We start from the raw sequence: 23541 nt of genomic DNA on the forward strand, positions 1-23541 counted from the left end.
TCACAGACTTATTGGGCCATGTCCAACCATGTCATGTGCAGTCAATGTGTTGGCCTGTTCAGTGTAACTTTATAAAGCAACCCTAAAGCCTATAAGCCTGTATAAGAATGACATGACTTTCCTAAGGTGATGCAAAATGTTGCATGTATACATACTGTACTTGTCTCATTTCAGCACCTGTGCTAACATGGGACACATAATTGAGGGCTACACAAGCATAGACATGTATCATACAGATTGTAGCGATCCTCGCTATATGAGCCACATTGCAATGTCCACCAAGTGGGTTAACCCTATTTGCACGATGCGTAGGGTGAACAGGAATTCTCAAATGTGTTTCCAGTAAATATGTTGGCCTATTCATATTTTCCAATACACATACAATAATACTTTTATATTAGGCCAAATGGTCTTCCCCAATGATGACACGCCAATCAATAATATTGCGCACCTCTGCAAGAACGGCGTTTGGCAGAGCGTTGGAAAACAGATCAGTAGAAACGGGAAGTAACAACCATGAGTGTGACAGTCTCCGAGTATGAAATATTTGTTAGGAAGAGTTTAACAACGGCGAAATGCTAATAATACTTAGATGTGAACATATTTTCCAATGAATGTAGCTTGGTAACAGCCATGTGTTTTCTACTGAATTGTAGTGAGCCAGAAATGTGTAAACTATAAATGCTGATAAACGCTAAAACTGAAAAATTCCATGGATTATGATTTGCGCCAAGAAAGACGTCAGTTTCGAGAAGGGTGTTGGTTTCCTCCTTAACTCGATTTAAAATCACTTGTTGGTGGAAAGAAACTGGGAAAATACTGTAGGGCTGACCCCATTTAGTTGACTGGTCGATTGTTTGGTTGATAGGCTGTCGGTCAACCGACATAATTTTTTTAGTTGAGCAGTTGAAAAAAAATACAATAATAATTATGGCACGTCTTGCTGTCTCAGTGGACTAATCCATTGCGGAGGCCGTGGGGATGGCGCACTAGTACATTTACCGTTAAATCCCATAATTTCTAATCTACAATGTTTGTTTGGTTACCATAATTTCTGTTAATGCATTCAATATATTATTATTGGAGTGGACACGCTGTTTGCAGAGCACAACCTAGGCTACACTTGTGATTTACATTTACATCATTTAGCAGACGCTCTTATCCAGAGCGATGAACACGTTTTGGTTTATTTCAGTCCATTTACGAATTTATTCATTGTGTTTTGTTTGGAGCGCTCCTGTCAAGTGTAGGCTTATAAAATGTGCCCATTTGGGGATCTGATAGTATTTCTGATTGTCTTAACTCACCACCACTAATGAGCTGTGGAGCTTCTCAAAGTAATTTTCTCTTCACCTCAAAAACAGCAAGTAAACGAAGTCTGTTTTTACATCCATTGAGAATGACAATAGTTCCTCAATGTAGCCTATTTGAAAAATCTTTCCAGCACTCTCCCTTTTGATAACCACTGCGTGAAAGGGAAAAACGTAATGCGCTGATCTGGTGGAAACGTCATAAAATAGGCCTACCCGATTACTTCTTATCCCTTGCACAAATAGCCTACAGCTGTGTTTGTCTGGAGCTCACTGGCTCCTGAAACTGAGGATCCAGAATATTTATACAATGTTGCAAGTTTGTTAGTGCAAGCTTAGGGCTGGACCAAGTTGATACAATGTTTCAAGGTTCCTTGCAGACAGGCCAGGCGTAGCCAATGTGATTTATTTTTAAATCAGGATATTTTCTACCTGCAGGCTGCAATGCTTTACGTAGGCTATTTGTACATAATAGAAGTTACTTTTCGATTTGTATAATTTTCATTTAGATACAGATATAATTTTTATTAATCACATGACAATGATTGAGATACGACGACTTTATTATAAAATAAATTGAACTGTTCCAAGAAAATGTGCCTGTGAAAATCATAACTGGCACGCGGATCGGTACAAATGTTAAGATAAATTGGCACTCCAAATGGAAAAGGTTGCCGACCCATGGTGTAGCCTACTACCGGCAACTTCAGGAGCATAATGGCAGAATCTGCGAAGGCCAGCAGCAGTGGGAGGCGGTGGTTCGGGAACAGTTTATTTCTTCTTCTTCTGGTTAGGCTATCTTGATCTCTGGCTCCCTCGAGTCATTTGTGTCTAAATTATTTAAATCACAGTGTGCTTAAAGTATCAGACAAGCTCAGTAGCCTACATATAGTTGATTTTATTAAAACACATAGGGTGTGTCTACATATGGAAAAATACACAACATTTTTTCGACTAGTTAATTTTTTAGTTGGGGACAGCCCTAGCATACTGCCTTAATAAAACACATTTCCACCACCATTAATACACACATAGATATGTGAATTTGTGCCAATACTTTTGGTACCCTAAAATGGGGGGGGGGGGACTATGTACACAAAGTGCTGTAATTTCTAAACGGTTAACCCGATATGGATGAAAATACCCTCAAATTAAAGTTGATAGTCTGCACTTTAACCTCAGTCATTGTAGCATTTAAAATCCAAAGTGCTGGGGTACAGAACCTAAACAAATATAATGTCACCCAATACTTTTGGAGCTCACTGTAGCGAGGCCTAGATGCAGTCCACATCATCACAGGCCTCATTACACTATGCATGAGCTCTCGTGAATGAAGCCATTCAGTTTTGTTTGATTTCGTACTGAAATACATAACAGAGAAGAGGAATTGAGTTTCAGGGTCCTTTCTAAATAAACTATCCCCCACCATTCTCAGATTACCACAGCAATAACCCACTTTCTTCAACATGTCTAATGGGGAGCATGATGTCAAATAAGGGGAGAAGAGTGCATTCTGAAAGATAATGAATTCCAGTGACACATTGAAGTTCAATAAAAGTGTATCTAATCACAGCTGGTGTGATAACAATGACTTCAATAAAGTTTAAGTACACTGATACTGAATCTACTGTCAGACTTGTATTAGGCTTTTGGCTACTGAACCCTTTCTGTCTCCAACATGTGAGAATTAACAGTCTAGTAGTGGACTCTAGAGCAGCGGAAGCATCCCAGTGACTGAATGTCCCGCTAGTGCCATGCTGTTCCATTAGCAGAAGAAGTGAGGTTTCAGAGTACACTGGGCAGATGAGATGGAGTGGCTGAGGGAGCTGAACAGCTGAGGGGTTAAGGGAGATTGGAGGAAGAGAGGGCATAGGGCTCAGGTTGAGTGTTTGGAATGGATTGTGGATTTTGACTGTGAGTGGTTGGGGTAGGGTTGTGATGGAAGTAATTAAAAAGGTCTGTAGTAGCTATGCAGCAATTCCTAAGCTATTTCCTCTCCCCTCCTCTTAATTCTATTTTCAGTGGGTTAAGGCAAGGTGTCATATGATATAGCCTAGGCCTACATTGCACTGTAGGTTAAGAAACATCCAGTGATGACAAACCTCACCTTGTTCCCCTGTAAAGTCAGGTAGTGTGCACTACCACACAGAGAACTGGACTAGCTAATAGGTGCCATATGTTTACTGGTTATTCATGGCTATAGGCTACAATACAAAAGCCTTTTCCTGCCAATAATTCCAATCATTGAGAGCATTATTTCACATCTGGATGTCCCCCCTATAATTAACTTGCCTGCCCCAGTGAGAGATTTATGCCTGACATCTAGTCTGGTTTCACAGTGACTTTAGGTTGAACAAAGCCTTGTCCTCCTCATCATGGTGTAGCCTTCCCACAGGAACAGCCTGGGTCTTATTGCCCGTTTAGGCACGGAGGGATTCCCCTCTGGCAACGCTGCTGCCCGTCTCTCCAAGAGGAATCACTCATTCATCAGTCATGGAACCCCCACTCCACCACCTCGACTGGCAGGCAGCAGGAATTCTGCTCAGGGAATTCTGTATTGGGTTGATTAGAGCACAGGGCTACACTAGGAGTGGGCTGTCTCGTAAACCAAGCCCCTAGACACCAAGATGTTACAAATAGATGGCCCACAAACCCCTGCATCCAGTATTAACAGAAGAAAATACTATTGGATTCATGGGCTTGCTCTTGTCACTCCAAGACTAAAATAACCATTGGTCTGATGTCTGAAGATTTGCATATAGTTCAGAGGACGAGGGCTTTAAAGACACACAGAGACAGACAGGCTGTCTATACAGAGCTAAGAGTACAGTAAGGACAAGAGCCCCCATCACTTAATGAGCTCTTGCCGATTTGTGATGACACACAATAAATATACACCGCAAAACGCATTAGTCAAAACCATGATCAATATAGGAAAAGAGCATAGGTTATGTACATTAATGGCTTTTCAGCTAGGCTTATGGCTATAATAGAAAGAGGTGTGCTGCAGAGACAAAGCCCATGATGCTCCTACCTCCTCTGGCCCCCCCAGCGCGCTGCGGGAGTGTGATGCCCCATCCCCCGGGACCCTGGCCCTGTAGGATGCTGCTCCTCTTTGTCTGACTGTGTCTGTGTGGTGGATCCAAACCTCAGCCTCTCTCTCTATCCCCTACTAACACTCTGCTCTGCTCCCCATCTCAGCTTCAACAGACACAGCCCGCCAACCTATCCCCTGCCTTCCTCCTGATTATGTGGTATCCTAGCGACTGCCAACGGGGTGCCTATGGAATCCCTGTGCAGTGCAGCATGCCGATTGGTCGGCAGGACCCCCTCTAATAAACATGACGGTAATGATTTCACCCTCTACCCTCCCCCTGCCAGAATACTGAATTTGGTAGCATGAAGCCTCAGCCACATAATAGCCAAACCATAATCAAAACCATATTGGGTAGGTACAAAACCAAATCTGTAAATGTATAGTCCTATCTATTTATATATATATATTTTTGTTTTTAATTACAGAACATTTGATTCCATCTGTTATTATTGTATTAGGACATGGGTTATAACAGTCTATAATCACTCATTATTATAGTCTACACACATCATGAACATTCAGGATAGGATCATATATGCTAGTCATGGGAATCCTCTCACAAATAAGCTAATAGGAACTGGAAAAAATATGCAATATTATTGGGTATTGTGGCAGTCTGTATGAAAGATTGAGTATATTTCTCAAATTAATTATCTCAATTATATCTGACAGACACATGAAAAAGAGCCACACAATTATAAAGAGCCATTTCATTATAGCGCACATAAATTGAAAGGATAATTGAATAGGACTATAGATAAGAGCAAAATGAAATTGGTTTTGTTTTCAGTGGAATTCAAACGTCATAATATAAAAAAATACTATGGCCTATGCAATGCATTCATAAGCCTATAGAATAATAGACAGACAGATGTAATCAGCTGCTTGATGATGGCACTCTTCCCAACCACATTAAAACACCAAAGACCATCACACCTTATAACATGTCTGGCTTTATGAAATGCAAACATTTCAGTTGTTTTCTGGCGTAATGTATTGATTGGGGCCTAGCAGGCATAGCCTTCATTGATTATAATCTTCTCATTAGCATATAGATTAGCCTAGCTGCCTGCCGGTAGAGGAGAAAGCATGAACCTTGAGTTCCAGAGCAAGGAAAATGAGCTTGGGGACTGGGATGGGTCGGGAAGGGTTGGAGATGAGGGAGGAATGGGAAGGCATGGCTATCATGAGTCAGATCTGTTTTGATGCACTGTCTGACTGACAGCCCAGGGCTTGGGATGGCCACGGTGTGGCTTGTTTGTATTGGAAAACAAGCATTTACTCTGAGAAATGCTGGCGTCTAGCCTACCCCACAAACCCCCCTATCACTGTTTGTCTGGACCCCCTGTCTCATGGCCATCCTAAGCCCCATAAGAGCCCCTTAGAATAAGAAATGGCCATATTGAGTCCATATTGAGTTAAAGGTGTGTGGTCCATATGCCCATTTCTTCTTCCAAGAGGCTCTTCTGGGGCTCTAAAAGGAAAAAACACTAATCTATATTTAGAAGCATATAAGTTTTTTATTTCTTCTTCTGTGGGACAGCTTTGGCATAAATCAATTCCCTTTACAGTTCCTGTATCTAGGGTACTGCAGAATATTCATCCTCCAAAATATCTAACAATGATCTCGTGGGCCTAGTTTAGAAGGAATAAGCCTGGATGCAGATTTCAAATTGTGATATGTTTTTGTTGCACATCCAGGCTTATTCCTTGCACATCAAAAACATATCACAGTTTGAAATGCATCTCATATTTAAGTGATAATGCCAGAGAAGCCGGTGTTTGGAGGATATATAGGCACAAGGTTTGTTATTTTAATGAATTTATTCATACTATTTCATCCTTCCATGAGATATAGTCCTGACACAAATCTAGGGTTACTACACAAGCCGGCTGGTCGTTCATTATATCGGTTAGGTTGCCAGAGACGCGACACAGTCATTCAGTCTTTTTGTTCTGTATCTATGGACGCGACCCAGTCGGTCATTCTAAATGTTCCATTGCCATGCTGGCAGGCAAAGTCCCTTTTCCCTTGCTAGCCAACTACGGCTAACACAGTCACGTCAAACAGTGCAGCCAGAATAACAGCAAAGTAGTTACATTTGCTTAACTTGTTTTCTAGTGACATTTATTTAGATACATGATACATCCAATGAGCTAATGATGCACAATTTTGATTTTGACTGTACTCTCGTCAGGACACTGTTCAGAGGAGCTAGCCAACTACACAGCTAACACAATCACTTCAAACTGAAGCTAGAAAGACAGCAAACTACACTAAACAAAAATATAAAAACGCAACATGTAAAATGCTGGTCCCATGTTTCATGAGCTGAAATAATAGATCCCAGACATATTCCATACGCACAAAAAGCTTCTCTCAAAACATCCCTGTTTGCAAGCATTTCTCCTTTGCCAAGATAATCCATCTACCTGACAGGTGTGACATATCAACAAGCTGATTAAACAGCATGATCATTACCTTGTGCTGGGGACAGTAAAAGGCCACTAAAATGTGCAGTTGTCACAACACAATGCCACAGATGTCTCAAGTTGTGGGAGCGTGCAATTGGCATGCTGACTGCAAGAATGTCCACCAGAGCTGTTGTCGGAGAATTGAATGTTCATTTCTCTACCATAAGCCGCCTCCAACGTCATTTTAGAGAATTTGGCAGTACGTCCAACCACTCTCACAACGCCAGACCAAGTGTATGGCGTCGTGTGGGCGAGCGGTTTGCGGATGTCAACGTTGTGAATAGAGTTCCCCATGGTGGCGGTGGGGTTATGGTATGGGCAGGCATAAGCTACGGACAACGAAACAATTGCATTTTATCGATGGCAATTTGAATGCACAGAGATACTGAGGCCTATTGTCGTGCCATTCATCCGCCGCTATCCCCTCATGTTTCAGCATGATAATGCCCCATGCCTCAAGGATCTGTACACAATTCCTGGAAGCAGAAAATATTCCAGTTCTTCCATGGCCTGCATTCTCACCAGACATGTCACATATCGAGCCTGTTTGGGATGCTCTGGATCGTTGTGTACAACAGCGTGTTCCAGTTCCCGGCAATATCCAGCAACTTCGCACAGGCATTGAAGAGGAGTCGGACAACATTCCACAGGCCACAATCAGCAGCCTGATCAACTCTATGCGAAGGAGATGTGTCGCGCTGCATGAGGCAAATGTTGGTCACACCAGATACTGACTGGTTTTCTGATCCACGCCCACACCTTGTTTTTAAAAAGGTATGTGACCAACAGATGCATATCTGCATTTCCAGTCATGTAAAATCCATAGATTAGAGCCTAATGAATTGATTTCAATTGACTGATTTCCTTATGAACTGTAACTCAGCAAAATCTTTGAAATTGTTGCGTTTATATTTTGTTCAGTATAGTATGAGCTACAACATGCTCTCTACCTATTAGCTAGCCCCGACGTGCTGAGGCTATCCCCTGCTTTGAAAGCATCTTCACACATTTTTCCATTGACAAAAAAATACATCCCGTCTGTCACGAATGTTAAATACAATTATATTTGAACTTAGTCTGCCAATTGTCCAGATAGTTGGTTCTTATGAGACTGAATATTTTGAAACCGCACTATGAATTTTATCCCAATAGCCAGAAGGGGGAGCCATGGGAAGCATTGAACTACAGAAATGTAGCCGTGGCAATATATTCATTTTGATGATAGATATTCTGCCGGTTAAAGCAACTGGGATATTATTCCATCTACTGGAGGCCAGATTGAACTGATTTGAGCTTCTGTTAAAGTTTCTGGCACTGGTTTCATCTAAATAAGGAAATATATCTACTCCCAAATATTTAAAATGGGAAAGTCCTCCATCGGGGTCTTGAGGCAGTAGGGCTGATTTGGTTAGATTAATTTTATAACTTGAGGTGAAGCTGAATTTATTTATGATATTCAATGTTTTTGGGAGCAATTGAGATACATTGTCTAGACATAGTAAAATATTGTCTGTGTATAATGAGATGAAGTGATCAGTAGGTTTTAAAGAAATTGGAGCAAATTCCCATGTCTTCCAAGACAGACCAGTGATATGACCATTCTAGTCTATCAAAAGCTTTTTCTGCGTCGAGAGATAATACAGCCCAAGGAGCCGTTGTTTCTGATGAAGCATCTAAGATATGTAATAGTGGACGGAGGTTATCTGAGGATAAACACTTTAACAAACCCACTTTGGTCCTTGTGGATCAATTTGGGTAAGAAAGTCTTGAGACGGGACAACATTTTGGAAAACAGTTTAAAATCTGTGTTCAAAGATAGGCGGCGATGGTGATAACACTGGGTGGCATCCTTACCTTTTTTTTATAAAAGCGAAATTAGTGCTGTATTCACATCTCTCCCAAATGAACCTTTCTGAATGGCTGTATTAATCATTTCGAGCAATAGTGGCCATAATTCATTCCAAAATGTTAAATAGACCATAATAATACCATCCCAGCCAGCTGATTTGCCTTTATTCATGCTATCCAATGCCCTTTCGAGTTCATTGTGAGAAATTCGGGCTCCCGGCGAGGTGGCTTCCTCTGAGATAAGAGGAGTTCTTAATTATTACAATCAGAGGTTTACTGTTATTTAAAGAAGTGGGAGAATCTTTGATTGATGAATTTGGGTTCTGCTAGTAATTCACCTGTTTCAGATTCAACAGTTGCTATATCAGCTAATCGGTCACTACTGCATAGCTTGTTGGCCAGTAAATAACAGACGATTACCATGGAAGTAATGGTTGAATCTAACTCGATGGATGGCAAATTCTGCTTGGTCTTATCAATAAATTAAAGTTATGTCTTGACTTTGGAAAGAGTAACAGCTACCTGGTCTGAAAAGTGTGTTTGTTGAGAACGCTCTGTTTGTTGAGAACAGTTAACAACATTTCCAATTCTGATATCTTCTTTCATTGTGATTTATTCAACCCAGACGCAAATACAGTTACATTATTTTTTATAAAACCTTTGGTGGCATCCCATAGAATCCAGGGGTCAGACTGAAATTGTATTGATCATTATGATTTAATTTAGTTCAATTTCAAATTGATCACAGAATGTAGAATTTTGTAGTAATTAAACATTGAAATGCCGTCTTGTGGCTCTTTTAAGAGATTCTGAAATTTGAAGTTGGCAGTAGTAAGCGTGGAGGTCAGATAAGCTCATGTCTAATTTCTATTTTCTTGATGAAAGAAAATAGAGGTGTAGATAATAGTACGAAATTGATTTGTGAGAACGCTAATAACTTACAATAAGTTCATGCTGCCGATTTTGTTCACTCCATGGAAATCAAATGTAGGCCATCCCTTGAGGTTGTAGAATGGTCAATGAGTACTGTCCAAAATGACAGTGTACTACATTTGTTAAAGTGTGTAACGAGCGCGAGAAAGTCTCCCTTGATCACTCCGCCACACGTGGCCCATTCCCTAAGAAAGTGTGGGGGCATGCTACAAAACAAACATCCACACCAGATGTACCCCAATGGACCTGCCTGCTCTCTCTGTTCTTCTGTACATCTTAATTTAGAATGCCACTTAAGGCGTCCGCATGCTTCCCAGCCAAACAATTCGGAAGAGTTTGTGGATATATTTTGACAACATTTTGTTCCGTTTTTGTTCCGTTTTGGACTGGAGGGTTTTTTCGGGCACACATTTTTTTCTGGAGGCAAGCCAAAGTCCGGAGTCGAAGTCTATGCCCTTTCGTCAGTGATTAGTCAACAGTAAGGACTTTTCAATAAAGTGTTTGTCGTCATTCAACGAGAGACAACTCGTTTTCATGCACATTTTTCATTGAGAAATACTGCACCAAACATCTTAGTTAGATGTAAAATTGCACGACTAAGATCAACTCTGCAAAAACGTCAAAATGAATGACATTTCTTGAATTATCTTAGATTAACTCAGACTATTTTGAGGAAGTGTATACTGGCTAAGGCTTCTCAAAATGGACAAACCGTACTATTGCCGCTTTTTTCTCATTTTTCAAGCTAAGGTCTTTTAAGGGAGTATGTTAGCACACTCGTTAGGTTAGCTGACTGAAACATGCTGATGCCTTTAGCCTAACTGTTATGTTAACACCCCGCTGACTTCCCCGTAAACCTAAATAACAAAACCACAGTATCTCATCCCATACTGAACATTCCTCTCTTAATCCAGTCTATAAATACCTGTATCAAACAGCACTCCCAAAGCCGCAGATTAGCAATATGCGTCAACCCATACACTATTCTATGACTCAATCTCAAAGGAACCATTCCCCTACAAAGGGAGAAATAGGTCAGGCATGATCACTGGTAGTGAGCACAGAGTATTGAAAGCCTTGGCCTCATCAGAAGACATTTAGCATGTCTCTTCCAGCTGTGGGCCGGCCAGCCTGCCCCTGGGAGGACCTGACAGAGCATGACAAGGCTGGCAAAACCAGATGCTGACTGATTTGGCTCCTTACCAGTCAACTATCTTCGATGCAGCTGGGTGACTGGCCTGCTGCGCTGGGACACAATGTGCTATGTGACACCTCAGTGTCATAATGGTAAATATAGGATAGCCTGCCCTTGGACATGAACTGTCTCACTGCTTACTTTGAACTACCTCTAGTTTGTCAATAAAGTGAAATCAGCAACTAATCTTGTTTAGTGGTGGATGAGAAAAGATGACTTTGCAGTTACAAGCCAGCAGACACTCACTGACACTCCTGCTTCAAACTAAAGCCAAGCGTCCATCCACTCATCCTCAGAGGCGCCCAGACTGCCAGGACGGCGACACTGTCTTTAATTAGCCCTCTTTCCCTGGGATGTAGTGGAGGGCCAGGCTTAACTGGTATTCCCTGGTAAAAGACAAGAGGCCTGGGCTGGTGGGTTCATGCAGCTCAAGTCTGCAGAAACCAATCTCCCCTGTGACCAGGTCTCTTCCCTGTTGGGGATGATCTCTGTAGAGGTAAATGATTAGCTCTCCATGAGGAGGTAAATGAATAAAATCTATTTGATTATGCATTATGGGTGGGACAGGGGCAAGCCCAGGGGTAAGGGCAGTGCCCCTCTTGCTTATTTACAGAGCAGGCTCTAAACCATAAAAAGAATGCCACTTTATCCCAATAGCATAGATTTACATCTTTCAAGAGTCTTTCAAAAGCATTTAATGCAATTGAATGAGTGCCTTGGCCAACAGCATGTTGTGGCCATATGCAAAAGAAAAATTGGTTATATCGTAAAACTTAATGAAAACAAATTAAGACCAAAAAGCAAATGTTTAAGGTTAGGGTTAGGCATGTGGTTAAGGGAAGGGATAAGGTTAGGTTTAAAATCTGATTTTGACTTTGTGGCTCTGTCAGCTAGTGACCACTCTGCAGAGCTGCTTCCAGTACGAGTCATCTCAATAAATGCCAACCTGCCACTAACACACACACTATGAAGGGCATGACTGTAAATTGAGAATGTTCAAATAGTACACACTACTCCGAATGATTCTCCCAGAGCACTGTGACCTGGGGTCCAAGGGGAGATGCTCTATCCATAATAATTTACGGTCATACTGAGCACTAAATGAGTCCCAGTACAATTAACCTCTAAAGCAGGGGTGTCAAACATACGGCCCGCGGGCCGGATCAGGCCCGCAAACGGGTTTAATCCGGCCCGCGAGATTATTTAGAAAAAATAAAAAAAAAGTTTTTTTTTTTTTTTTTTTGTAAAGTATAAAAATGCGCTGCAATTTTTCAATAAAATAAACTGCTGTTCCAATTGCGTCCACTGGATGGCGCAATAGCAATTGTGTTAAGCAAGCAAATTGTCTATACCGGGGCAGAGCAAGTAGGTCAAGCACGTGCAGCCAATGAGCTACTTTGTTTTGCCCGCGATATTTATTACGGCTTCTACTTTTAACATGATGTGCTTTGGCACCCTCATTGCCCCAATATGTCTCTGTCAAAAAAGAGAAAAGTGGACGCAGAGTGCAGAGTGTTCCAAGAAAAATGGTCATCCTATTTATTCACGGAATTGAATGGGAAAGCTGTATGTTTGGTGTGTTCAGAGCATGTTGCAGTGCTGAAAGAATATAACCTTCGTCGCCACTATGTGAGTCTTCATGCCGACAAATATGACAACTTTCAAGGACAGCGGAGATGAGAGAAGGTGAATGAACTGTTGGCGGGTCTGAAGAAACAGCAGTCTGTGTTTACTCACAGCCGAGACATCAGTGACGCTGCAGTGAAAGCTAGCTACCTCATTGCTAATGAAATCGCAGTGGCTTCAAAACCATTTAGTGAGGGTGAATTTGTAAAAACATGCATGATGAAGGCAGCGGAGATTGTGTGCCCTGAAAAGCGGCAGGCTTTTGCAAATATCAGCCTGACAAGAAACACAGTTGCAGACAGGATTTCCGATCTTTCAGTGGATTTGGACAGCCAGTTGAAGCAAAAAGTAAAGTCATTTATTGCGTTTTCGGTTGCAATTGATGAAAGCACGGACATTACAGATGTTGCACAACTGGCCATTTTCATCCGCGGAGTTGATGACACATTGACCGTCACAGAGGAGTTTGTGGAGTTGGTGCCGATGACAGATACAACGACAGCAGCTGATATTTTTACCGCACTCGTCGGCGCGCTGGACAGGGTCGGAGTGGACTGGTCCCGCGCTGTCAGCCTGGCTACAGATGGTGCGCCCTCAATGATCGGGAAAAAAGCAGGCGTTGTGACAAAGTTCAGAGAGAAAGTACAATCTGCAAATGGAGGACGTGATTTTTTGACTTTTCACTGTATTTTGCACCAGGAGGATTTGTGTTGCAAGTCATTAAAGATGGATAACGTCATGAAGGTGGTCATCCAAACTGTTCATTTCATCCGATCCAGAAGCCTGAATCACCGTCAGTTTGACAGCCTTCTCAGAGAGAAAGACCACATCTATGGCCTGCCATACCACACTGAGGTAAGATGGTTAAGCCGAGGTGCTGTGCTGAGGCGTTTCTTTGATTTACGAGAAGAAATTGAACAGTTCATGGAAGAAAAGGGCAAACCAGTGTTAGAATTTCATTCCGCAGAATGGATGCAGGACCTTGCATTTATGGTGGATGTTACAGAGCACCTGAATAACTTGAACAAACAGCTGCAAGGGCGCAACAAAGTTGTCACGCAGTATTATGACAGCATACGTTCTTTCAAGTTGAAGCTGTCATTGTGGGAGACGCAACTTGCCGGTGGTGATGCAGCTCACTTCCCCTGTCTGAAAAATGTGTGCGCGACCCAACATGTGGCAGACATGAAGCGGTTCAAAGATAAAATAACAGGACTGTTACGGGAGTTTGAGCAACGCTTTCAGATTTATGTTTATGTTTTTAATTGATTTTATTTGTATATTTAACCTATTCTTGACTCTGTGGTTCTTGCACTTGTTTGGGGAACAGGATTTCATTATTTGTATCTACATTTCTGCCTGAGAAATGACACCCTGATATAGTTCTGTGATCTGTGATATACTTCTGTGAATCACTGAGGCATTGTGTGTTCTTTGTCCTCAGAACTTTCAAATAACTTGAGGTGTTTTATGATTAATAGTGATGTTGTGCTTTTGGACACTGTCCTCAGGCTCCAGCTTTATGTTTATATATGTTTTTATGTTGATGTGCTATTGTTTTTAATTGATTTTATTTTATTTGTATATTTAACCTATTCTTGACTCTGTGGTTCTTGCACTTGTTTGGGGAACAGGATTTCATTATTTTTATCTACATTTCTGCCTGAGAAATGACACCCTGATATAGTTCTGTGATCTGTGAAACAGTTATGTTAATCACTGAGGCATTGTGTGTTTGTGTGTTCTTTTTCTTTAGAATTTTCAAATAAACTTGACGTGTTTTATGATTAATAGTGATGTTGTGCTTGTACTATTTTGGACACACTGTCCTCAGGCTCCAGCTTTATGTTGTATGTTGATCGTATTAAAACAAAGAAAACAATCTGAAGTTGTTGTTTTTAAGTTATATATACCATTATTTTTCCGGTCCGGCCCACTTGGGAATAGATTTTCCTCCATGTGGCCCCTGAGCTAAAATGAGTTTGACACCCCTGCTCTAAAGCCTCGAGGAAATTCTAGGAGCTTCACTGTAATAGAGCATGCTTTTCTCCAGTTTGACAGCTAACATAGTGACTTATTGGTATAGTGCCTTCCGAAAGTATTTACACTTTTTTCCAAATTTTGTTGTGTTACAGCCTGAATTTTAAATTAATTAAATATAGATTGTGTCACTGGCCTACACCCAATACCACATAATGTCAAAGTGGAATTATGTTTTTCAAAATGTTTACAAATTAATTAAAAATGAAAAGCTGAAATGTCTTGAGTCAATAAGTATTCAACCCCTTTGTTATGGCAAGCCTAAGGAAGTTCAGGAGTAAAAATGTGCTTAACAAGTCACGTAATAAGTTGCATGGACTGTGTGCAATAGTAGTGTTTAACATGATTTTTTTTATGACTACTTCATCTCTGTACCCCACACATACAATTATCTGTAAAGGTCCCTCAGTTGAGTAGTGAACACAGATTCAACCACAAAGACCAGGGAGGTTTTCCAAAGCATTGCAAAGAGGAGTACCTATTGATAAAAAAAAAGAAGCAGACATTGAATATCCCTTTAAGTGTGGTGAAGTTATTAATTACACTTTGGATGGTGTATCAATAGGCCTACACTCAGTCACTACAAAGATACAGGCATCCTTCCTAGCTCAGTTGCCAGAGAGGAAGGAAACCGCTCAGGGATTTCACCATGAGGCCAATGGTGACTTTAAAACAGTTACAGAGTTTAATGGCTGTGATAAGAGAAAACTGAGGATGGATCAACAACATTGTAGTTACTCCACGATACTAACCTAAATGACAAAGTGAAAAGAAAGTCTGTACAGAAAAAAAATATTCCAAAACATATCATCCTGTTTGCAATAAGGCACTAAAGTAAAACTGCAAAAAATGTGCCAAAGAAATTAATGTTATGTCCTGAATACAAAGCGTTATGTTTGGAAAATCCAACACATCACTGAGTACCACTTCATATTTTCAAGCATGACAGTGGCTACATCATGTTATGGGTATGCTTGTCTTCAGGCAAGGACTAGGGAGTTGTTTAGGATACAAAGAAACGGAATAGAGATAAGCACAGGCAAAATCCTAGAGGAAAACCTGTTTCAGTCTGCTTTCCAACAGACACTGGGAGACAAATTCACCATTCAGCAGGACAATTACCTAAAACACAAGGCCAAATATAAACTGGAGTTGTTTACCAAGACATTGAATTACAGTTTTGACTTAAAATCTGCTTGAAAATCTATGGCAAGACTTGAAAATGGCTGTCTAGCAATGATCAACAACCAACAACCAACTTGACAGAGCTGGAAGAATTTTTAAAATAATAATGTGCAAATATTTTACAATCCAGGTGTGCAAAGCTCTTCAAGTCTTACCCAGAAAGACTCACAGCTGCAATCGCTGCCAATGGTGATTCTTACATGTATTGACTCAGGGGTGTGAATACTTATCTAAATTAGATATTTCTGTATTTAATTGAAATACATATGCAAAAATGTCTTAAAACATGTTTTCACTTTTTCATTATGGGGCATTGTATGTTAATGGGTGAGGAAAATATATTTAGTCCATTTTGATTTCAGGCTGTAACAGAACGTGGAATAAGTCAAGGAGTATGAATGCTTTCTGAAGGCATTGTATGTAATATGCACATACACAGACATACACATTGAACAGAGTTGTGGGGTAGTCATGTAGCCTATCTTGTTGGTCTCATTTTGGTCACTGAAAGAGCCAAGGGAACTACAACTAGCCTGTTACTACAATGAACGTTCTGACTAGAGGTCTACACGGATCCACCTGTACCCGAACATTCAAGACCCGATCCTGGACCCAAGGGGGTCTGGATCCAGAATTCAAAATAATGTCACGGATCTGATTGTCACGTGTCTCGGGTATGAGTAATTTTAACGGACTTGTCTGGAAGGACCAATACAGATCCGAACACAACATCTGCAAGCAAGCAAGAAATAAATAAATAAAATAATTTATGCTGCTGCTTGTTGTTGGTCAATCGTAAATTATCAAAGCGGCAATAGGCTACAGTCATAGAGCCTCCATGTGGGGCAAAAGTTAGGAGATATCTAAATCAGTTAAAGAAGGACAGGCTACAATGACCAAGAGCCAACAGGTAGGCTGCTACTTTATATTTTGAATGGAGTTGTGGTTTGTAACAAGAAAGCGCATGCAGCCTCAATTAGCCTAGCTAGCTAGCTTAACTAGCTTCTCCCGGTTTGATGCAGGCAAGACAGGTAGTAATGTTAATCATAATGGATTATACATACTATAGCAGCTATTAGTCTACTATAGCGCGAGTTGGCTTGGTTGGTTGCCTTCTCTTCCTCCCTCTTCTCGGTGTCACTCGCTCACACTCACAGTCGCCTACACACAGCACAGCCACCTTGCGCTACTTCGCGCTTTATCAACTCCAGTTAATAAAGTAGCTTAAAAATGAACATTTTTGCTGCTTCTCTCACTCGGATCGGAACGGGTCTGGATCTGACCACTGGATCTGGTTGTCCTTCGGTCCGTTCGGAACGGGTCTCTATATTAAAAAATAATAAATGTATGCATATCGGGTCCGGATGGGAAAGCCCAAGGTCCATTTCGGAACGAGTCCAACGTTTTGGAACCGTGAAGGCCTCCAGTTCAGACATGCTGCACTTGTCAAAATATCCAACCCCTCCCCCTCACGGCCTTGGGGTCGTGACTCAAGGGACACGGTCTCAAAAGGCACCAACCTACCCCCTCCAAAAGTGTCCAGGGAGGGAAGCGCTATGTGTTCGTGAATTTACAGCCCATGCAAAGGAGCATGTTGAGCACCAGCTAGCTGATCCCTGCATTTCTGTTTAATCTAATCCACAAAATAGTTCCATGTATGCCTTCTAATTGGTGTGTTCCTGTTTAATGCACAAATGCACTGAAGTTCCTCTAGTCTAGCTAGCTAGCTACTAACGTTAGCCAGTCAGCTCTGTCAGTCAGACACGGACGGTTGTTGTCAGCTCAATAAAGGTCCCTCCGGGCTAGCATGCACATGCTCAGACAAACACGGTCATTGACCGCAGAAGTACAACTAGAGGACCGAGGCCGAGAACGGCCTTTCATAACGAAATAAAATGTTGTTGCCATACCTTCCACGAAGGCCTTGTACTTCCCTGCTTGGAAATACTCTCGCGCTCCTTTCCTGTTATTCTAGCTACACCATTTCTGGATATTGCTTTATACGATACACTTGGAATAAACCAGCGCGAGTGGAGGAGCAGGGGTGGGAGGGAAAAAAACCTATGCATTAGCTTTCCAAAATAGAACATGTGACATGTATTCACCCAATGGCCAGAACGTGTACCTCTTTGGCACTCCCCCTTCCCTTTCAGACCCAATCCCCCCCGGTCCCTTTCCATACGCCTGTCAAATCCGTACTACAGAACCTGTCATGGTCTCCATAGCAACACAGAGGGATTTAACCTTTGTCAGGTTTTTATTGGCTCATGCCCTTAAATTGGTAGCTATGTAGAAAGCGCAGTGTTTGAAAATACCGTATAAAAAGAAAGGGAAAGCAAAATAGATAAAAATGAATGTTTTATTGTTAAATATCTAATCTAATGAGGTCAGCATCAATTCTGAAAAAATAAAAGTCAAAATTGGCATTTTCAAAATGATCATATTAAACCACAATTATATGCCAACTGCTATCGTCTTCCACTAAATTATGGCAATACTTGTCCAAAGTAGAATTCAGGGGTGGGGGAAGGGGTGCAACCCCATGTTGTATGTCAGAGGGTAGGGGCTACAATGCATGTAAATGTATTCAAATGTCAGGGTGAAAGTGCTATCATAAATTCAGTGCATGAAAATGCACTAGGCTCTGTGGCTCTGGGGCAATGTTGATTGGTCAAAGATGTAATAGGGCATATGTGGCCATAACATTTCATTTATTTTTGGAAACCTCATTATGGGGCATGTGTGGCACAGAACCTTATCCTTGACCTCAGGGGGCTGTGCACCATCAGACACCTATTTGAAGCCTCAGTGTGCCTGATCAGTTGCCAGATTTTCCATATTTCTTCTGTCATTAACCCAAACAACATTTCTGAATCTCATTTTCTATTCATCACCCCCACCTCATGCAAGCTACTACTAAAAGTAACATGTATTATAGTTAGCTTCAGAACGACAAGTATTGTACATGATCATTGTGTTTGTGTGTGACATCTCCAAGGGACAGACAGGCTATTTCTCAAAAAATCTAAAATGTTCTAAAGATGTCATTTTCGACCTTTCTTAATAATTCATCAAAGCCTTATGCATCAACTTTGAATCATGAGCCTGAGGCTAAATTTTGACCTATTATAATAATATGGACATAGACTAGATGAATTGCTAATGTTTCAGCAAGCCCCTATTGCGTTTCCTGTAACATGAGGAGGAAGTGTATTCATTGGCTTGCAAATGCTGAATAATTTATCAGAATATGACTTATTTGGTTGGACCATGAGTTAATTATCTACTCTTTCATAGCCCCCTTGATACCTAGCTCCCAGAACCTTCATAGACCTGTTATTATGAGCTGAAAAGCCAGGCAGCAGAATAATGCAATGGAATACAGTACCTCAAATGAACCATGATGAGGCGTGTTCAATACACCATTCTGCCTGGCTAGGGTGAGTGTCAAAACTAATGTTTACACCATATCATGAACAATAATGGAGTGTGTATTATTCATGAGTTTCATAATAAAATATTAATGATGGCTCCCTCAGTGACAGGTAGCCTAGCGGTTAAGCGCGTTGGGCCAGTAACCGAAAGGTCTCTGGTTTGAAATCCTGAGCTGGCAAGGTAAAAATATCTGCTGTTATGCCCTTGAGCAAGGCAGTTAACCTCCAACAACAACTGCTCCCCGTATATAGGAATATATACGTAGTCCTAGATCTGAAACTAAACCGACATGGATGTATTTATATATACTGTATAAAAATAGATTCTGTGTTGTGGCGCTGTTGTTGACCAGATGTGAGGAGTTATTAGAGAATGGGCTCATTGCATATATGAATCAGCCAGTTAGTTAAGCAGAGAGCACATTCATAGTCAGCAAGTGGACAATATTGAAACAGCGCGTAGTTTATCAACATCCTGAAATGAACTGCAGCAAGCATCATACTGTCTCTGGAATCAAAATAACACAGCCACCTGCTGGTGGAAAAATAAGTTGCATTAATCAGGATGTTGTACCCTATCACAACAATGATTACATTAAATCTACATAGAACACATAACCAAACAAAAGCACACAAAAAACAAAGACATTATCCAACAACAAAAAATATGATAAAAATTGCTGAAGATAGTATGCCTCAGAGATGGCCTCAAGCCACAATTTGCTCAGAGCTATGAAGTTGGCAGATGCCATCTCTGAGGCACACTATCTTCAGTCTGCTCTCACAGATTTGAGAGGTGGCCTAGTTGTGAATTCAAATAAGAAACCTGAGATACTTACTGCCACAGGTTCACTGAATGGCCTTGTATATAGTGAGAAAAATGGCTGAAACCCCATGATGGGCTGACGGTTTCCCTGAGAAGCTAATGGCTTCAAAGCATTAGTGCATCAGGTGATGAGAGGAGAGGAGAGAGAGAGGGACTGTTGTAGATAAGTGAGTAATCTGTGGAAGGCTGGGACTGACTGACTGACATCCACTAACTTTATTTTTCCTCTTCATCTCTCTTTTCTCACCAGGATCATAGATTCAGAAAACTGTTTCTGTACACTCCTATAACGTATGGTCTTTCTGTTGTCTTTATTGTTGTGATAACAGAGACTTGAGGATGACTGTTATCAATGGGGTTAAACAGACACAGATCATCTCCACAGAGAAAACAGCCTTGGTGAAGGGGCCATATGTTACTGAGGTAAGCACCTCTTTATTTCATTGTGCAACGGTAGGCCATTTATACTTATACTTTTGTCAATGTAGGCTACTCATATTACAATATAGGGTAGATAGACTTTGAGGAACTTGTTAGTTTATTGGAACTTGTTACTTTACAGTGAATATGTAGCTTAGTGGGTAAGCGCGTTGTGCCAGTAACTGAAAGGTCGCTGGTTCTAATCCCCGAGCCGACTAGGTGAAAAATCTGTCGATGTGCCCTTAAGCAAGGCACTAAACCCTAATTGCTCCTGTAAGTTGCTCTGGATAAGAGCGTCTGCTAAAATGTAAAATATCTTTCAACTTCGATCTTGCAATCCCTTGTATTATAGTGAAGTAGCTAAAGGGTGACGCTTGAGTGATGCATGCTTTATTGAATGAGTGTCAAATAGTTCAGCGTGACAAAAGAAAAGCTGGAGAAATTCATTACACAATATTTCTGTGGTACCGTAGGGATCCGGAAACAAGGTACAGCCCTACATTGTGTTGATAGGAGAGAGTCAATGATTAGGGACAAGGCTTGCATTCCTGTATAATAAGATAATTGTTTGGTATAAAAGCAGAAATAATGTACTGTATGTATAGTACATATCGGACATATTTGACTGGTTAGTAAAGGTTACAACTGAAACAGAAGTTGATATGAGCGTGTAAAAACATTTGGCCTGAACTCACTATGAGCTCTGACAGTCAGAATTCCAATCTGACCATGCCAGTCAGTTTGACCTGTCTGTTGGTCACTGTGCATCACCCATCAAACTAAAGTGGGACACATATCACAGAGGGCAGTGCTGTCCTCATAGCATATCTATTTTGGCACTGCTGGTTGCCCCAGAGTAAGCTCCTGCTCTCTCCTGCTGATGTGTTGCGAACAGTAATCTTGTCTGGCATGGAGGGTAAAGGCTGCTACTGAATGGCCAGCTACATGGCTAGGTCACAGAGCCTGTGAATATACAGCATTTACAAGTTGGTCCTCATAGAAATAGACCTATAAACTTAATATCTTATTCCATTAATGTATCAAAACTGCTGAACTCTATCACTATGCTTTTACAACGCAATTACTAAATTATATGTAACATGTTAATGCAATGTTGTTAGCTACCAAACTGGATGATGATGAATGTCATTTTGATGATGATAATAAGTAATGATGATTATGGACATGACAGGGCTCTGCATTCTATCAAGAGAATGAACAACTATGTCTGAATAACATCACAACATTATATTCTTTCACAACACTAAGGTTTGAAGTTGCATGGCAGCTGAGGACTACCACTACACAGTACATGACAAACGATCAATCATTGCGCCTGTAAAAGATGGCCCTTTTGGCTTTGGGTGTAAAGACAGCTTAGCTAGAGGTGGCACTGTGCTGGCTGGGAGCTTTGTGAAAGCTGAGTGTGAGGTAGCTGACTGAACTCAACTCCATGGTGAAGGAAGTTTCTGATGAACTACACCAACGGAGTTGAGCAAAGACCAGGCTTTGTGGAATTCAGCTCATGGTCAATACTTCAAAGACTCTCGAAAATGGCAACTCTGCACGAATGTGCATGTGCCAATTGAATCTCAGATGACGTAGGCCTAGATTGTGTGATTTGATTGGACAATGAGCATTTGGTGACCTAGGCACATGCACATTCTCGCTGAGTTGCCATCTTCGAGAAACAGAAACGAGCAAACAGTCGGTGATTGTATTTGACTAACATTTATTGAAAAAGGATGGATTTCAGCAAACAAAGAAAGGCATGCAACTACAGAGGACAAACATAGGTACAAGGTAAGCGTTTCATAATTTACATTTTTTTAAAGTATTGACCTTGGTCGAATCAATGTAGTTCGAGCTGAATTCCACAAAGCCTGGTCTCTGCTCAACTTTGTTGGTGGAGTTCATCAGAAACTTCCTTCGCCATGGAGTTGAGTTTAGTCAGCTAGGTGTGAGGTCTTCTGGCAGGACTGTCTGTGAGATGCCTGGCAAAGTGTTTGAAATGCCAGTGTTAGTGCATGGACAGTGGGGGGACAGTCTGACAGGTTACCAAAGGATAAACAGATACTACTTCACTAGATTATTACACTAAGCTATACTACTTTACTGTACTACTGTCGTCCCTAGTCCAGTAGAACTCAGAAGTTACCGTCTATTAAATAATGTGTCCAGATGTGACTATTATTCCTGTATGGCAAAAGTTACATGGAAATGGGTTACTTGTAATAGGAAGAAAAACTGTTGATGTTAATTTGAGCAACATGCCTTTGGTTTGATCAGGTAAGAAAATGTCTGTCTGTTGCTGTTCATACTGTGGTTAAGGACCTTGGACTTGTGTTTTGGTCCACAAGGGGGAGCCAATATGTTACAAACAGCTTCTGACCACAGATTTCATCAGTATTGTCCTGACCTTGGTCATACTGACATAGAGGGCATGGCTTGCTGGGCCCAGCGAGTTATAATTCTCAAAATGAATCTTTCATTGACTGATAGATTCACCGCAAGAATGCGTTACTGAAAAAAATCCCCACATACTGTAAGGTCAACATCCATATAGTGTTATCATGAAACTCTCACTGGAGCCCACATAAAGCAAGTACAAACTTGACTCGTTTTTACTATGGTACTACTTTATGAAACTAACAAATACAGTGTTGCTGTTTTGCAATAAGACACTCAAAAGATCAAAAGACACTTTACCTTTTAGAAAGCAAAAAAAGGAAGGAAAGCAACTAAGTACAAAGACCATGTCATGTGTGTGTGGCTTTGTGGCTTTGTGTGAGCAAAGATGCACACACTTAATTAATTGTTTGAATCACAATAATAACAATTGAACAGCTTTGCATGCTTGCTTGGCCAGCTGAAAAACATAAACACTATAAATTCAACTGTGACTAAATACTATATTGACCAAAATCAGGACTAAAGACTTTCCTCTCTGCTGGGTGAGGCAGTCATCTTAGTGTTATTCAGTCTGGATTTCCTCAAAGGGGTTTAAAAATAGAGGGTAGGGAGGACATGGCTAATTGTTACCTTGAACAATGAGAATTCCTGAAGCAACAAGCTCTACAGTATATGTGGTTGTTTCCTGAATAAGACAGTCTTTGTGGTTTATCCTCAAATTATTTATGTATGCTTCAAAG

The 23541-nt window shown here is 41.0% G+C and overlaps 1 protein-coding gene across 2 annotated transcripts in view; it reads right to left on the minus strand.

Annotated features, from left to right (window-relative positions):
* LOC311133833 (polyhomeotic-like protein 2) overlaps positions 1 to 17741 on the minus strand; it is a 43524-nt gene extending 25783 nt beyond the window's left edge. Inside the window, exon 1 of one of the 2 annotated variants that reach the window (XM_084167428.1) lies at positions 17620 to 17741. The gene's annotated coding sequence lies outside the window, so the exon portion shown is untranslated. The remainder of the gene's footprint in view (positions 1 to 17619) is intronic. The other variant, XM_084167429.1, reaches the window with a different exon arrangement.
* Between the last annotated feature and the right edge of the window lie 5800 nt (positions 17742 to 23541).

The sequence above is a fragment of the Coregonus lavaretus genome, assembly GCF_964263955.1.
Source record: "Coregonus lavaretus genome assembly, chromosome: 8".
Classification (NCBI taxonomy): domain Eukaryota; kingdom Metazoa; phylum Chordata; class Actinopteri; order Salmoniformes; family Salmonidae; genus Coregonus; species Coregonus lavaretus.